At 41.6% G+C, this 18,197-nt stretch overlaps 1 protein-coding gene across 5 annotated transcripts in view; it reads right to left on the reverse strand.

Annotated features, from left to right (window-relative positions):
* The window catches only part of TET2 (tet methylcytosine dioxygenase 2), a 116,830-nt gene that overhangs the window by 64,271 nt on the left and 34,362 nt on the right, over window positions 1-18,197 (reverse strand). For all 5 annotated transcript variants that reach the window (XR_011436316.1, XR_011436315.1, XM_023636795.2 and 2 more), the window contains exon 2: window positions 18,004-18,148. The gene's annotated coding sequence lies outside the window, so the exon portion shown is untranslated. The remainder of the gene's footprint in view (window positions 1-18,003; window positions 18,149-18,197) is intronic.

Genomic DNA, 18,197 nt, shown 5'->3' on the forward strand with positions numbered 1-18,197 from the left:
CTTAACTCAGTACCTGGCAGAAAGTAGACACTCAATATTTGTTGAATGAATGAATGACTTTGTATACATATCCTCTCTCCTACTGGTTTATAGGAATTTTAAGATGTACATTTAAAAATTATGCCTTTTAACATAGAAATTTATTTTAGTGACTAAGTGCATTAAGAAATGGATCACACAACACTTCCATAAAGAGAAAAAGTACTATGAGGTACAGATAAAAAACTACCTAGTCATTGAACTAGCAATTGAGGAAAATAAGTTTAAAGTCTCTTCCTGTACATGTTTATTTTTAACCCAGGTCCCAGCACACAAAAAATAAATCCTCAAAAACTACTTTGACTACAACAAAAATGATTTGTTTATTTTTTAGCACATAGATAAAAGTGAAGGACCTCTCATAGAGATTTGGAGCCCTAGGTTGCCTTGGTGACCCCCTCTGCTTATCAACAAAGTTTGTCCTTCTTTGACTCAGTTATTTCTGAACTCCCTATGGGCAAATTCCATGTCTTATCTACCTTCCCTCCCCATCTTAAAGCCTCACACAGGTATGTGCCTGTGGAGTGAATGAAAAGAGAATAGATATGCTTATTCTTGATAGGCTCCACTGTAAACAAACAAACCTGATGTGTCTATAACTAAATATTTGTAGCTAAATATTTTCTGCCAATCACATGGGGGGAATCTTAGCATTTTGGTGTCCCCAATGGTTAGAAATAAATTCTGACTTATCTGTTTCTGTTTAAAATAGCTACATCACAGCTAGCTACAAGGTTAACACTTCTGAATTTTCTTAAAGACATCTTTTATTAACAAACTATCTTCACTGTGGAAAAGTAAAACTACTATTTAATTCCATTAAGAAACACAAACAAATATGGAAAAAATCTGCTGTCAGATTTCTGTTCTGTTCTGTTCCCACTGTGACAAACCAACCTGGCATACGTACTATTTTAGTTAAAAGAAAGTCACTGAAAGCACATCATATTGGCCGTGGACCTGAGTCACTGGCACAGAGCACTTAGACCTCCAACCGTGGACGTCAGCTCAGCTGTCTGTCTAATGGGGAGATCCACAGTCAGCGTGTTCTGTGTCCAGGATCATCCAGAGCAGCTCAGGGAAGAACAGATACTTCAAATTTCTTTCCAGATAAGGTTGAAGACGTGTTTTGCTCCAGAAACCTGTTATTACACTTGACTCATCAGAGAAAAAATTCAAACTTCAAACTTCAAATATTGCTAATCATATGTAAACTTATTTTGGAGTTATACTGGTACAAACGTAATCACCCTGGCTGAATAACTCAGAACTGGAATGAAAGCAAAGGTGAGCGTATAAACAACATTCATCCCAGTGTACTGAGTTTTGTTGGAAGCGGCTGCCATCCAAACATATACACCATGCATTAGGCGTAGATTTGTATTTCTGCTCTGCAAGTTGTAACTTACTAAATACCAAACTTAACTAAACTGGCATGAGTTTTAATCATTTTCCAGCAGATGTTAAAATTTAATATCTCTGTCCCTTTATTCCTGTTTCACTCTAAAACACTTATCACTACTTGAATTTGAGATTCCATTTGCTGACACTTCAGTTCTTGGTGGAAGGAGACTGGTTTTAATTGGTACCAAGTTTCCTGCTGTTTCCTCTTTGTTATGGCAGGTCACCATGTCAAAAAAACAGGAAGACACCAAAAAATAGAATTAATGCTAAATTAATCCCAAACTTCAAGATTAATGGGAAACACCACTTACTCACACTACTATTCTTCCTCTTCATCCTATAAGCTAGGAAGCCAAGCTGGGCACATTCAGCACATTTTCTGTGATTGGAAAAGAGTCAAAAAATATGAAAGGGTTAAGTGGTAAAACAAAGATGCCCTAATTACATTTTTTAGCTTGTTGCACATAAAAATAAATCAAGTCTCTCTGTGTCCCTTATACTTAATGGCAAGTGAAATAATTAGATGATAAAAATAAATGAGAAAACCAGAGTTTCCCAGTTGAGGAAAGTGACTCCCGAGAGGTCTCAAAATGTAATTTGGAGGAATATGTAGGGCAGTCCTGCTCAACGCTGGCCAGTTGGATTGTTCACAAACTGAACAATCTGTTCAATTTTTGTAGGAAATTGTTCTATCAGTTCCCACCAAACAAAAAAGCTTATGAGAAAATTCGGCTACGTCAGAAGAGCAAGCCTTATTTATTCCGCTAATGCCTAGCTGCATAATGAAATATTTATAGCGTCTTCGACAGCACAAAAGGCTGTGTTAAGAGGGAAGTGTCCCCTTTGAAACCATCAAAGTATGGAGTGGCCACCATGGCCAATCCTTTCTGGTCCTCCCATGTTCCCTTAATACATCACCGAAACTGAAGCCACAGCCAAGACAAGCTGAATGTGCTCTCCACTCGTCTTTTAAAACTCCCTCCTCCTTCCTCTCGAGCACACCAGAGAACTATGCAATACAGGGTCCTGGTTAAAATCTGTGGGTTATTCTGGATACACTTGGAATTACTGCAAATCCAGTTTCAGTAAAAGGAGAGTTTCCATGCTTAAAGTCCTCATGTTTGTGCTAAAGCCACCTCTTGTGGAATCAAGTTCATCATCCAAACTAGAAACTCATAAGATGATGAATTCTTGCCTAAGTTTTCTTACACGTTTACAGCATCAGTCCTGCAGCTTTGAGATCCTGTTGAGAACCTTATGAAAACAGCTGGTTCCCTCTTCTACCAAAATTTATGTAAAATTTCCAGTGAGCTTATAGATTCCCATAAATTAATGCTTAGAATCCTTATTAGTTGAAGGTTTTAGCTCTTCAGTTTCATTTGAAGAGTTCAAATTGAATTAGAAATGTAAAAAAAGTTTACTCCAGAATCTGTTCTGTAAGATTTGGCTTATTTTTGTCTTTGTAAGACTGGCTGACAATTGATTCTCTCTTCTGGAAAGCTTGCTTTTTACTTGGAATTTCCTTGACAGTGGCATCCAATATTAAATCCATTTAAGGAGCTAATTTTCATTGTGTTCATGAACAAAATTAGGCTGGAGAACTTGTAGAGAAGCAGTGACGTCAGAGCAGACATCCAAGCCCTCTTCCCAGTAAACAACTGAAATAATCAGAGAAAAACAAAAATTGGAAGATATCCTGCATCAGCAGCAAGATACCAGGGAATAGTGCCAGCTGGGAGGTAGAGAGTTTGAGGACTTTCTGGATAAAATGCAGGCAAATCCATGTCAGAGGACGTCACTGAGAGTCCAAGCACGGCCCCCTTGCGAAGCTGGTCATGGAACGCTGCAGAAAACGACTGAACAAACCCAAGCCCACTGCCTCGGCGCCCTCACTGGGAGGGCAGGGCTGGGGTGGAAGCACCAACAGGAGGGAGGGAGACGTGGCCCCCGAGCCCTCCGCCCCCGAGCCGCAGCGGAGGGGGAACTGGAAACATCACGGAAACCCAACTCTGCGCGCCGTGTGCTGGTGCAGGAGGCTCACCCTGACGTGGGAGGCTGTCTCCCCACCCCAAGGCGCCCTGCTCCTGTCCAGCAGCAAGAGAGAGGGCGAGGGAGCTCTGGAGAAACAGGTATTTACGTCTCATTTAACCAGCAAGCAGCCAAAGGCAGCAGCCCCGGGGAAGGAAAGATGCACAATCTCAGCGAACAGCACCTGTGGGCGGCAGGTGTGTCTCCGGTCTGGCCTCTCACTCCGAGCGGCTCACTGGACAAGTGCTCCAGTCCCTGAGCCGGTAGGGGGAGGGGGGCGCCCGGGACAGAGCTCTTCCTCAACCAAAAAGGAAAATCAGACACAACCAAATTACGACCTGGACTAGAGGCCAGGGCAAGTCAGGGAGAGACCCGGGGGGGGGGGGGGGGGGGGGGTGGGTCTCTTGAGCAATATTTTCAACAAACAGAAACAAGCTTTGCAGTGATAATGTTCTAAATGTCCCACTGAAAGAATGTTTGGAACAGAGATCCTATCACGCTTTGTGGTACTGGGTGACTCAGCCCGCCTTGAGGATGTGCGAATAGACTGGTACCTATAATGGCACCAGATGGTATCCACTGTACCTATGAAAAAAAGAACTTCAACCAAAAGAAGAAGAAACATATGACTGAACAGAGAACAGCATGCCTTCAGAAGTGATTTGCTTCGTGTGCAAGAAATAAATCTTAGACCTCATGTGCCTTGTCCTGGCAAGTAAAGTTCTCAACTCTTCAAGACAACAGATTGATGATTAAGTTAGGAAATAGACTGAAACTAAGAAGTAAAGGAAAATAATGCCAGGGAACATAATTCCATAGCAAAATATAAGACCGAATGAAAAGAGGCAAAACAACAGAATTAATAACAGTAGTCAAGTGGAAAAAAGCTTTAATGCTGCAAATAATAATACTAGTCAAGTGGAGAATAAGCTGAAGAGATTTTTGTTTCTTTCTTTCTCTAAACAACTTTTTGCTGAAAGAAGAAATGAAAACTTTAAATATAAGAAATTTTGAAAAAATGGTAATGAATACAGCACATCTCAAAATGCATGACTGCAGCCAAATTATAACCAGACCCTTAAAATCCTTTTATTGACAACAGAATAAAAATAAATGACACAAGCATTCTAACCCAATAATATAGGGAAACAAAATAAAACAAACTTCAGCAAAGAAGGGAAAATTAATAATAATGAATTAATTAATAATAATGAGAGAATTAATTACTAACAAAAACCTACATAGTAGGCTTAATAAATAAATCCAAGAGTAAATGCTCTGAAAAGGAATACAGTGGATAGAAAAATCACTAACTAAGGCAATGAAGAAAGCTCACATAAAGTAGCGTGGACAGAGGTGCTGTATCCACAGGCACAGGGAACATGAAGAGAATAATAAAATGCCATGTACTTTAGACCAATAAACTAGAAAACCTAGATAGAGTGAATGGTGTTACGGGGAAATATATATTACTAAAATCAGCTCAAAGGAGTTGTAAAGCCTAAATAAGTTTATTCCTTTGGAATACTATCTTTAAACTCTTCAAATTGTTATCCTGCAATGAGACTCAGAGCTTAAGTGTTCCCTCACTTTCAATTTTCCAAGAAACATGTAACTTTTAGATTATTTAAACTTTACAAAGCACAGAAAAAGGGATCCGTCCATTCGTAAATTATTCTGAATAACTGAGAGCAATTTTTCTATTGACCACATGCCTGACATTACATGGGGTCTACACTTTTAGGCAACAGTAGCAGCCCATGATTCATTTGAGTATCTTACATAGTGCCTGGTATGTACTAAGGATTCAACATTCTTCTTGTCCCTTAGGAGGAGAGACACTGTAAACATCCTGAAGAAACAGTGTGATTAGTTTTCTAATAGATTATATATAACACGCTTTGGAGACATAGAAAAGAAAGGCGCTAAACTGGCCTAAGTGTGTCGGGGATGACTTCACAGAGGTTGTGTGTTCCTCATTGTAATTAAAACCTACTCAGATGTTGCCCAAGACACTTCCTCAACATCCCTCACCACGGCTCTGCTTCTCCTTGGTATCGCCTACTGCTGCGCAGCATCAGTCCTGCAAGTGAGAGTTGAGGGAGGGTGCTTCCCAGGCCAGGCACCGTGTCCACGTGATGAAATACCCTGATAGACACATAAAGATCTTTCTCGGATACAAAGCACATTCACTTCCCAGCTGCTCACAGTATTGCTTAAGATATTTTAAAAGTTGGAAATATGATTATTTTCCAGTAAATCCATAGCTTAAAACCCTCTCCTACCACATCATTTTCCAATCATCTTCTAAACTAATTGGGTGCTTTGTGTATTCTGGAGAAATTATATGGGCCAAATACAAATTTATTTGGTCTACGTAAGAATGGAAGTAGTTCTTGCCTTATAATCATACAGCACTATTTTTTCTCTCACGTCTTATATAAAACGTTTCAAAGTAACTGACTTGATATTGATAGCACTTTCCCAACTCTCTTCTTTGTCCAGTAAATCAATGATAATCATTATCATTTTCAGTTTACATAGATGACCAAGCAATTCAAATGTTTCCAGTGACATTTCTTATGACATTCATAAATATCAGGTGGCCAGGTATCCAGTTACATTTGGTACCTTTATTTACTCACGTTCTGCTTGGTTTCAGAAAATGTTTGTATTTCCTATCTCCATTTTGCCTGCTCTAGTTAACAGTCATTCCATGTCTTCACAATCAAATCTTCATGGTGTGTTAACAGAGTCCACTACTTTGTCGAAGGTAATCTTACTACAAAACTATGGGACCTACAGGCTGGCACTTCCTCTTCAATAAATTATAAATAATAATAATAATAATGAAAACCCAAGCCTCGTTACAAAAAGTAAGTAGAAATATGTTTCAAAATAAGGGCTTAATGTAGCCATTGATTAAAGTTATGATGTTATTAAAAATACTAAATGTCATTTAGAAGAGGCCAAAAAGCTACTGCCTTTGAGGAAAACAGAACTTCAGAGAAGAAAAACAAGCACTAATGTGTCTGAGAACAATGAGTAATTAGGAAAATCTTTCCTGTATTCCTTTAATAATAATGTAGTAGTTTATGAGAAAGATTAAAAAGAAAAACTGAATTACAGATTCTTTAGCGGCCATACAGAGCGGTGGGATGAGAAATACAGAGAACTGGAGAGGCGGACTCAGCACCACCCAGAAATCACGCTGCACCCTGAGTCACCTCACCTCACAGAGGACTCAGTCTTCCCAAAGATAAGGGCTGGGAAAAACAGAATTCATTTGATTCTCATCTTGTTTTCAGCATCAGCTGTCCATTAAGTAAGGTTAGTGTATGTTATTTATCCACAGTTTTTACAAGCTTTCTGTAGTAATAACATTTGAAGAGGTAGCTATGTAGGGACGTATTTATATATATTCGTAACTCATGGAACCGGTTCATTGGATATATACCTGTGTTCATACTGTGTCAAGGAATGAAGATGCTGGGGACGGGTGCTATCTCACAAATATGCAGTAATTTCCATGGCCACTCGAACCTGGAGGGCAGGAGTTAGTCAGGCAGAGATCTGGATGAAGATGCTCTGTTAACAAAACCACATTGGACTACACGGGCAGGAATTCAACCCCAGCCCCAACTGGGAGGTGACCTTCTGTTGCTCTATACTTTGCTTCCTAAAATCTGTAGTAAGTAGTCCTGAAACCCTCTAGGTAAAATTAAATTTTTAAAAAACCCTCACAAATAAGCAATATCTCCATTTACTAAAGTGTCTGGCTTACATGTTATCAATTGATAATTTTATTTACTAAAATCTATTGAACACTGCAATGGAACAAAAATAAGCATATCACCAATATACTCACAAGTTATCATTTTTTAAATCTTTTCTTTTTTTGCCTCACATCTATTGTGTTATTTACTATCAACGCATGAAAAGAGAGACTTACACTTTCTGTAAAACTTTTAGGAAATACCTTGCATTAAATAACAGGGCAAATAAGATGTATAAATATGAACCACTTCAACAGGAAAAGATTTCTTCTCAATTATGTAATTGGGAAAAAATGGCAACTTTTTTGAAGAAGAGATGATTTTGTTATAAAGAGCAATTCATCCAACTTTTAAAAATATACCAAATGTAATGTTTCTAAATTAAACTCTTGATTTGCAAGTATTTAAACGTTCAGCTAAATAACTGAATTTAAAGAGAATTCTTCCTAGTCTTTCAAGGGTGGAAGGGTTCAACAGTGGGGATTTCAATTATAGTATTATCAAGTGTCTCTGGACATAACTATCTTATGAACATAGAACTTGGAGCTTGAACATGAGAAAAGCAAAACATAGCACCCCAGTGAAGTCAACCTTCTTTCTCATTTTGATTAGATGTATGATGTGGGTACTGAAACTGTGTATGCACTCCTATCAGACACGCGGCTGCTGATGTGCTGAGCAGCAGGAAGCAGTGTTCCTGGAAAGGGAAGAAAATGAGCACAGTTCAAGGGTGGAAGGGAGTAAAGGAGAACTCAGTGAAAAGGTAATTAGGTCGTGGTGGAGTGAACATATAAAGAGGAGGGATGCAGCAGAAATTTTTCATAAATATGCCTTTTCCTATGTTCACAAAACAAAATTCTTGAAGGAATTTCCCAAATAGAAATAATTGATGAACAGGGCTTAGGGAAACAGAAAACTTAGGGAAGTTTAAAGATTATTAACATTTTTTTCCTCTAACATTCTCTAAAAATAAATTCCCAGCTCTTCCTGTCAGTGTCAGCTGTGCTTATTGTATCATTCTGACCCTCAGATTCTAGTGTGACTTAGACCAGTCTCAGATTTCCATAATCTATGATCAAGTGTATAGCTGCCATTCCTGAGGAACTGGTTATATGGAAAATAAGTCTGTCAAAGGGTCAGAGATGAGAAATGCATTATCTGCAGAACCAATGAGACAGCACTCTTTCTCCCTGAGTAAAGGCAAAAGTCGCCACAAACTCAGAAGCGAGACCACTGCTGCTGCGTGCTCAAGGCAACCTTCTAATACGTCCTTAAGTTCTCAATTCCTCATTGTGCCCAACTCGCTGAACAAACGCCCTAAAGTACTTCCAGTGAGGCCAGGCCGTTTCAGGGTTGCCCCTTTGGGTGGGCTTGTGGGGGGAGTGCCTCTTAACCTTCCTCAGCTCCTGCCCTGATGCGGAACCTCCCGTCTGTGGCATGCATCTGATTACGCTGCCAGCTGCAAATACAAAGCTGACTCTTAAGGTTTGAAAAGTATGGTGTTACATCATGAAAGTCGATCCTTTTCTCCTGTGAAGTAAGAGGGACAAGCCCTCTACTTTGCAGAGGAGAGAGTTAAAAATAGAGAAGATGAAGGACGTCAGGAGTGAGAGCTGTTCTAAGTTTTAGGTAAGATTTTAATTTAAAAAAAAAGTATGAATTGTTCTCTCAATGATTACTTTTAAAGAGAAATTATATAGACATTTTAATCAGTAATATCAAAGAAAACAGAAGTCATGATTATAAAATTTATAGAGGAAATGAGAATGAGAGGGAATAAAGAGACAGCCTGTGTATATAACAATTCATGAACTGGAGAAAGATTTTTACAAATTTGCCTAGGCTTAGAGGAGGGTCCAGAGTAGCAAGGTGGATTTTAACAAATTACATGTTAAATCCTCAGCGCTTCTTTAAAGAATCGCAGTCACAAAGCAAGAATGGAAGAGCTTTGGTTTATCAGCTGCTTGTGTGAAAAGAAGACAAAGTGCGTGTGCAAACCGCCCGTGATGGAGCCGCGCGTTCTCGGGGCGCAGAGCTGAGCGCGCCCGCGGACCGTGTTACCAAACCGCCCGTGATGGAGCCGCGCGTTCTGGGGGCGCAGAGCTGAGCGGCCCGCGGACCGTGTTACCAAAGCGCCCGTGATGGAGCCGTGCGTTCTGGGGGCGCAGAGCTGAGCGCGCCCGCGGACCGTGTCAACAGACCGCCCGTGATGGAGCCGTGCGTTCTGGGGGCGCAGAGCTGAGCGGCCCGCGGACCGTGTCAATAGACCGCCCGTGATGGAGCCGTGCGTTCTGGGGGCGCAGAGCTGAGCGGCCCGCGGACCGTGTTACCAAAGCGCCCGTGATGGAGCCGTGCGTTCTGGGGGCGCAGAGCTGAGCGCGCCCGCGGACCGTGTCAACAGACCGCCCGTGATGGAGCCGTGCGTTCTGGGGGCGCAGAGCTGAGCGGCCCGCGGACCGTGTCAATAGACCGCCCGTGATGGAGCCGTGCGTTCTGGGGGCGCAGAGCTGAGCGGCCCGCGGACCGTGTCAATAGACCGCCCGTGATGGAGCCGTGCGTTCTGGGGGCGCAGAGCTGAGCGCGCCCGCGGACCGTGTCAATAGACCGCCCGTGATGGAGCCGTGCGTTCTCGGGGCGCAGAGCTGAGCGTGCCCGCGGACCGTGTCAACAGACCGCCCGTGATGGAGCCGTGCGTTCTCGGGGCGCAGAGCTGAGCGCGCCCGCGGACCGTGTCAACAAACGTGTGACGTCTGGAGGACCGGGGTAGGGGAGCCCTATGATGGTCTGATCGTTTCTGAAATACCGAATACCAAACAGATATTTAAGGGACCTTTACGTAATAAAGGGATTCAACATTCTTCAATATACGCAGATTCTAGCGCAGCATGATACTGAACAATAAGAACTTTGTAAACATGTACTAACGCAGTGCATCTCCCATTACTGAAGAGTCCAGTCAGGTGGGAGATTAGCCATTTGTAGGAAGGCAGGAAAGAAGATTCCTGCATGGCATGGGAAAGGAATACCATTTTCTTTAAGCTTTAAAATATATAAATTGGGGCCGACCCCATGGCAGAGTGGTTAAGTTCGTGGGCTCTGCTTCAGTGGCCCAAGGTTTCGCTGGTTTGGATCTTGGGTATGGACCTGGCACCACTCATCAAGCTGTGTTGAGGGGGCGTCTCACATGCCACAACCAGAGGCACTCACAACTAGAATATACAACTATGTACTGGGGGGCTTTGGGGAGAAGAAGAAGGAAAAAAGAAAAAAAAAGAAGATTGGCAACAGATGTTAGCTTAGGGCCAATTTTAAAAAACATAAAAACAAAAAGTAAAAATAACAAAATAAAATATATAAATTTTCTCTCAGCTGATAGCAGTAGCAATTTCATAAACATTTTGAGTCTCACAAATTTAGGAAACTGTCCTTTGTTATCTCCTGGCCACTTCTCTCCCCATCTCTCCCCTTTCTGCGTTCTCTGACTGGCGCCAACAGAGGTTTGAAGCAGGCATTTTATGATGTATTCCAGTTGTACAACCCATGTTAATGAAGAGACACGAGTCTCTGCTACATCATTAATAAAGACATTTTGATCTGAACTCATCTTCTTTCCTATAGGATGATAACCCCATCACCCAATCAAAAACCACTGATTCAACACTGAATACATGCCGTGCACATTCAGACAAGCTTTTCTACCTTTCTACTCTAGGAGGACTTACTAACAGCATAAGCATCATAGTAATTTCAATTTCTAAAATGTCTGGAAAGTAATTCACTCTAAGAAGGTAGAACTTTTTGAAAAAGGACAAATAAAATACAAATTATACAAACAAAACTACTCTCTCTTACCTTAAAAGGAAAGTATGAAACTTAATAAGAGAAAAAAATCTTTTTTGAGACCATCTGCTTTTATACTTTCAATAAATATATGACAGAAGGCTATAAATTTTTGTTCTAAATGAAATACATTTAAAATGCCTGAGTATTCAATTCTGCATTTGATGTGGGATGTTTATTGACTCTCTTCTAAAGCTATGGATTTTAATAATCACGCTACTGTTTGGTTAGGGAGCCTGGAGCTCAGAAGTCTTCCTAAATGCCCTCTAGAGGTCCCGCCTGCTGATTTAGCCCTGTGTCCTCGTAACATCACGGAGCCCCAGGACAGCAACCCCAAACACTGGCCAGCGCCTGCATTCCAGAGCACCCGACCGCCCCCCTCCTTCCACCTGAGGAGGTACTGCTGGAAAAGAAACCCTACCATCAACTAAACTTTCTGGAATTTGCAAAACATTTCCTACGTTCACATCTCACTACACAGGTATTGGGGGTGTTTAGTCATCAAAATTATCACCAATAGACATCAACTATCATCCACCATAGCTTTCAAACTTCTCTTCCTATCATGAAACATTTATGCTCATCAATACTCCTGAATGCATCCCTGAGGTCTCCCCAAATAGCCAGCAAAAGCACAAATCCCAACTTTAATAAATCTAATTTGAGTAGGACACTTTAGGAAAAGAAAATCACAAGTATCAAATGTAACTTATCCAAGTGTTGGTTCCAGTTGAGTATCTCTGAGGTTCCAGCTCTGAAATAACGTAACTTTGGACATGAGATCACCATGCCTAGACCCTTGAAGTTCTAACCACCTACCCTCCACAGCCCCTCACCTCCATCCCTTAAGGGGTAGGTGCTGTATCTATTTTAAGAAGGAGCCAGAAGTGACAAAGAAAAATAAAGATATGAAAAGGATCACAGAGTGAATTTGTTCTTTTGAAGAGTATGAATAAGTGCCTACTATGTGACCAGACACTGTGCAAGATGTTAGGAACAAGATGAGACACAGCCTTTGACCTAGGGACTCTAGAGTTTGTCGAGAATACAGGCACAAAGGACTACAGGAGGTGCGATGTTTGAGGAACAACCGAGCCACAGACACGAGGCCTTGCTGATGAGAAACCTGAGCTGAGTCTTGACGGCAACAGGGCAGTTAACTGGGAGAGGACAGCACGCACAAAGGCTTGGATGTGTGAACTATGATGCTATGTTCAATACCTATAAAGAGCTGGGAATAATTACATCAGAGAGTCTGGGGGACACTATGGTGACCAGGAGGTGGAAGAGTAGTCAGGAGCCAGATGAGGAACAGCAAGCACAGAGTTTGATCTACTTCCTGTAGGCCAATGGCTTTCCACACTAAGTTCTTCCGATACCAAAGGTTCGAGGAGCTGCTCAGGGTCACGCTGGCTGAAGAGGCGGGTAGGTGAGGGGCCCTAAGAGCCCCCATGTTGCACCCATCTCTGCACTGACCAGATGAGCTCCATTTTAATGGCAAAAACTTTGCACAGTGGGGGTGGGGGTGTCTTCTACTGCCTTAACAAAGTTTGGCAATGGGTATCCATCGAAGGTATCAAGAAGGGGTGCACTTGGTCAGATGTGCATTTAAGAACAAGCACGCTGCGGCACTTTAAAATGACCACAGAAAAACACAGAACTGAAGCAGAGGGAAGAATTAGGAAATGATTACCTCATGGAGAAAGGAAATTCTGAAGAGTGCTAAGAATAGGCAGAGGTGGGGATAAGCTGGATTTGGGGGTGTAGGTGGAAAAGAAAGTGGTTGAAGTTCTTGCCTAGCAAGTTCAATGTTCTCAACAAAGCAGGAGCAAGTTGGTTGGGAGGATTTTAGGAAGGATGTTGTTTGCATGTGTTTGTGCGTGTGCACATGTGTATGCACATGTGTGAGTGTGGAGAGGGATTCAAAATCTTGAGAACATAGCCAAGGTTTTTTTTTGAAAGCCCTTCCAAGATTCCCACCAAGATTTAAGGACTGTCCGTGCCCTTGGTTGAGGATTACAGAAGTGTTATACACATATGCAATGTCAACTACATGACTGCAGACTCTCCAGAAACCCATCACTTGTTCTGTCAATCTTTCAACATAAAAAAGGCCAAGATAACACAGTAATTTCACATCTTGAGGAAAAGGTTTGGTCAGGTCAACATCTGCAAAGGTGGGTACACATTTATAGTGCCCTTATTTGCATGCACCTTTCTTTCAGAATACGAAGTGTTTTCATCAAGACTCTTTCATTTCTGCTTAAAATATCCTGTGAGATCAATGGAGGCAACTGACACTTCATCTTTTGATGGGGAAACCGAAACACGAATGACGAAGATAACTTTCATAGAGTGCAGTCTGTTTTAGCGTGGCTCACTGGTTCTAAACTCAAAGTACGTGTCATACGCGCATAGGCATTCGTGCCCAAAATACCACAGTGCTATGTGTGAATTTATGAATTGCCAACGTTTGCAGCAGAGTCCCATGAGAACCTCAAGTCCTCCACAATTCATTCTCTTGGGACATAGAGGCTATGAGACCAATGTGGGCCTTAAAATGTACACCAGACACCACATATACCAAAGGTTTTACTTTCACACAGTTCAGTCATGACTTGTATCATGGTGGGCATGTGTAATGGGGAGAGTAGAAAAATACATAAAGAAAGAATTGTAGCACTCTTGTAAATAGTAAAATAAACACTTTCTCTTTTAAATAGATTTCTACTCACTTGCAAGATAAATATATTTTATTAAATATAAGAAACATTTAATAACAAACAGATGGGCTACAGAAGAATAGTCTGAGGAGACCACATTGGAAGAGCTCCAGAGTCTCTGTTTGAAGTCTTATGACTCCAAGGATAAACGGACCAGGCTTGTTGGGACAATGATGATGGATTTCAGTTTATAAGGTTGGTCTGTACGGAGGGGACACTTGAAGCCTTAATTTTAAAGTCTAAGTGGTGATTTAAATTTGAGATAACAAAAGTCATTTTTCTTCTAAAAGATAAACAGAAAAAAAGTACAATGATAGAAATAACTATTCCATCTCAAACTATTGAAGAGATAGATGACTTATTTTAGCTCAGGAAACATCAACCATGACCAGAGGTGGGAGAATCTAAGCATATTCAGACAAGGACCCTCTTCTCATCTTGCCAAGGCTTCTGTGACCCTTTCTAAACCAAGTAGAACTGTTTCATGAGAGAGGGTGAAAATGTCCCCATTAATTAAATAGCTACAAGCCAATGCTAACAGGTGAATCCAAACCTTCTAACTCTGCTCTCCACAAGCAGCTGGCATAACACTCATCACCAACACTTCTCAAAGACAGCATGGGTTGGGGGGGGGCGGTTCTCAACATGGAGACTGGGGCCAGGCCAGGCTGATGATGGGACCTTAGGGAGGTCGCACAGCATCTCGGGCACCCTGACTCCCTCTGTCCTTTAACACCAACACTTAACTGGTCATTTTCAAAGTGGAAGAGAAAACTTTATGTTCTATGTGCAGTTAGCGAGTCAACTCTCATGATTTTTCCTTAAAAGATATGAAATCTATCTTCCTTTTTCTTATCTCTATGATCATAACCCATATTCTCGACTTCACTCCTAAACCACTCCAACCACTTCCTTCATCTCCTGACTCTTCTAAACTTGTCAGAATAATAATATTGCTGAAGACTTGAATTCAGCTGGTTACTTGCCTGCTTCAATTGTTCCTCAATATTTGTAGGATGGCATGTAATAATCTTTAGCTTAGCCTTACGGTTTTACAGAACTTGGTGTCACCTGATTTTCCATCTTCTCCCCCATACCTGCCACTCCACACAGGGTCACCTTCCTCTGCCTCTCCCCCCCCCCCCCCCCCCACTCCTTTGCCCAGCACCCCAGCCCTCAAAGCCAACATCCTCATTTCACTCCATCTCATGCTCTTTCTCCTCCACTTCTCTCCACTGGGATGCCATTCCTTGTATTCTGTTTGTTTGTTTGTTTTATGGCTGACAGTGTGTGGGCTATGCAACTGTGATGCATATAAAACTAACTTTAATTAGAGCTTTTTCTTTGGAGGTCTTTTTTTTCAGCTTCATTGAGGTATAAACGACAAATAAAACTGTAGGATATGTAAAGCATACAATATGATGATTCGTTATACATACACATTGTGAAAGAATTTCTCCCATCAAGTTAACTAACACATCCATCACCTCAAATATTTAGTTTTATTTATTTATTTTTTTCAGAATACTTAAGTTCTATTCTTTAAGCAAATTTCAATTTTACAATACGTTATCAACTATGTCACCATGTTACACATTAGATCCTCAGACTTCATTCATCTTATAACTTAAAGTTTGTACCCTTTTACCAACTATCCAAATTCTTCCTCTCCGTCAGGACCCAGGCCACAGCCTGCCGCCTATCTCTGCAGTTTCCTTTTAGTCTGGGTGGACCTCACCATTCCTTGAACTTGCGCGGTTCTTACCTGCATCCCTTCTCGGGTTTGTGTGTAAATCATCACTGGTGGCACGTGACCAGCTGCCTAAGAGGTTCGGGTTCTCTCTGAACCACTCTGGATAGCCTCCTCCTGCCCTGCTGGCGGCTTTTCTCCTCCGCCTGGAACATCCCACCCCGCCCCCTGTAACTTCAGGGTATGCTGGGATTCCTTTTTCACATTTTCACTCAAAATATAATCTTCTCATGAGGCCCTTCCTGACTACTTCACCTTCAATTACCACCTCATCATGCCCCCAATTTCCTTTGTCTGCTTTACATTTTCATGCTCAGCACTTCATGGCATTCAACACACTAGACATTTTTATTATTTATCTTGTTTATGTCAGTCTCACACTCTAGATCCTAAGCTGAACAAGGAGAGGGCCTCCAGCTCCTACACAGAACCTGGTATTTGATAAGTGCTCAAAAAATACAATTTGAATGAATTCACCATTAAAAACAGAAGGCAATATTAATAATGGTGATGAATAATAATAAACAAATGCTAATATAAAATTGAGAACATGCTATGTGCCAGGCCCTGCACATATTATCCATATAATACTATATGATCCCATTACTATTGACTATGACCTATTTTCCTTCTTGCCAGATAAAATGAGCCTTAAAGAGGTTTAAAATTTTTCTCAAGAACACACAACAAATAAATATTACTAAAAATAAGTCCTAGGCTTATTTTTCTCTGAAAATACATCTAGGCTGAGCTTATCCAACCGTAAAAAACTAAATGCAAAATAAGATTCATTTTGGACATGAACATGGGAAGAACTCCTCTGAGACTTACTTGTAACGTTTTTTTTAACTAACAGCTAATATTTTAATTTCCTGTCCTCTCTTCTTAGTAATTTATCTTACACTTTTCCCTCAACTTGTACTTCCTTACCCACCCCTCACCTCCAAGAAGAGAAAATCTTTTGACTAGCGTTATGACTTTACTGAAGAGATAAAAATCCCATCTTAAAAACACGCCTCAATCCTCCTGGTCAGGCCAGGAACAGAATGAGTAGCCTGTCCCCACAGTGAGGGCGAAGCATCCAGGGAGGGAGGGGGGAGAGCACAGAATGCTTCATTCATAATTACCTAAGATTTTCCAGCAAGAGAGGGGAAAGAGGAAGTCTATTTTCAGTGACAATGATTACTCTAAAAACATTAGCATGCAAGGGGAAAATTTTCATTCTGAGAGTCACTGCTGTGCTGAGCGCTTTCCCTTACCGGGTGACCTAAAACACCCAGGGCAGGGCCGTAATCTAGACAGATGCACTCGCCCCGGATCTGCGAAACGGCAACACCCAGGAGTCCTGGGAGTTTACCCGAGGACGTGCCGGGAAGGACTTCTCAGCAACAGCCAGGCTCTGAGAGGTATCGAGTGGCAGAGCAGACACTTACACCCTGGGCGTCTGCAGCGGATGCAAGTGTCCACTCTGCACGGGATTTTTAGGAAACATGTTATGCTGAATGCATGAACAAGACTCAGTGAAACTGAAGCTGAATTACCTGCTAAAAGGAAAAAAAGGCTCATTCTTCCTTTCCTCTACCTAATCGCCATTTCTTTCCTATGATAAGAAAGTTATTACACCCATAACTTTGACTGGTTTATAGCACAGGCAAAGGTATATGCAGAAGAGTTCATTCCAGTGCTCACTTGCAATATTTTGGAAACAAAATACCTCAGTTCCTACTTCTATAGATCCATATAAATGACAATGATACGATAAATGAGCCCTAGGCTGGGACAGTCACTAGCAGGTGAGTAGCATTCAGAACAAATTGATCTTTATTGAGATCAACTATAAGAACATGATGCAAAGTATTTGGTATCTGCCTGTCAAGACCTCTATTTGTATTTTCAGAAAAATCATGGGAAAAATGGCTTTCCCGAGATCCTTCATTTAAACTTTAGTTCTCTGCTAGTTTTATGGGGCCAAACAGTGATGGCACCCATGCCTAGACTCAGAAGGTACTCACTTTTCAGATCAGCAAATAACCACAAGTATCACCTTTTTGGTCCTCAGCAAGATGGAGACGAAGCGGCCATAAGTGAGGTAAAAATGGAGGAGAGAAACACCGTGACCAGGGGTTACGGCGAGCACATTCTCTATGCTTATAGTCATATTTGAATGGTTCTTATCTCTCTCTGTTTTTTAATGCACAGACATCAAGAATCTGATGAAAATCTTCCTTCTCTCCAGGCAGAGATGCATACACAAATAGTCGGCACACGACTTAGGGGATTCATACGTCTTACACTCTAGCCCACGTGTTCTGAGCATAGATGCTAAAAGTATTTGAGAGGGTAGGGAGTAACTGAGAGCTAAAGTCGGGAAGAGAGACTGGCTGGTAAACCGGGACCAAGCACTTAACTGGCACAGTGAGCACCCGGTGTCCCACGGTCTTACCAGCGGCTCTGTCCCTCACTGCTCCTGCTGGATCATGACCTGCTGGCTGCTGCTGGGCCCATCTCCTGCTTCCAAGCGTGGTCACCTGACAGGAGCAAGGGCAATGGACAATCTTGAGAGGGTCTGCTGTTGAATGTTGGTCGGCCTGTAAGAGACACAGAGTTCGAACATTTTTAAGTTAGCAAAAAGAACAA

This window comes from Equus caballus, chromosome 2 (genome assembly GCF_041296265.1).
Source record: "Equus caballus isolate H_3958 breed thoroughbred chromosome 2, TB-T2T, whole genome shotgun sequence".
Lineage (NCBI taxonomy): Eukaryota > Metazoa > Chordata > Mammalia > Perissodactyla > Equidae > Equus > Equus caballus.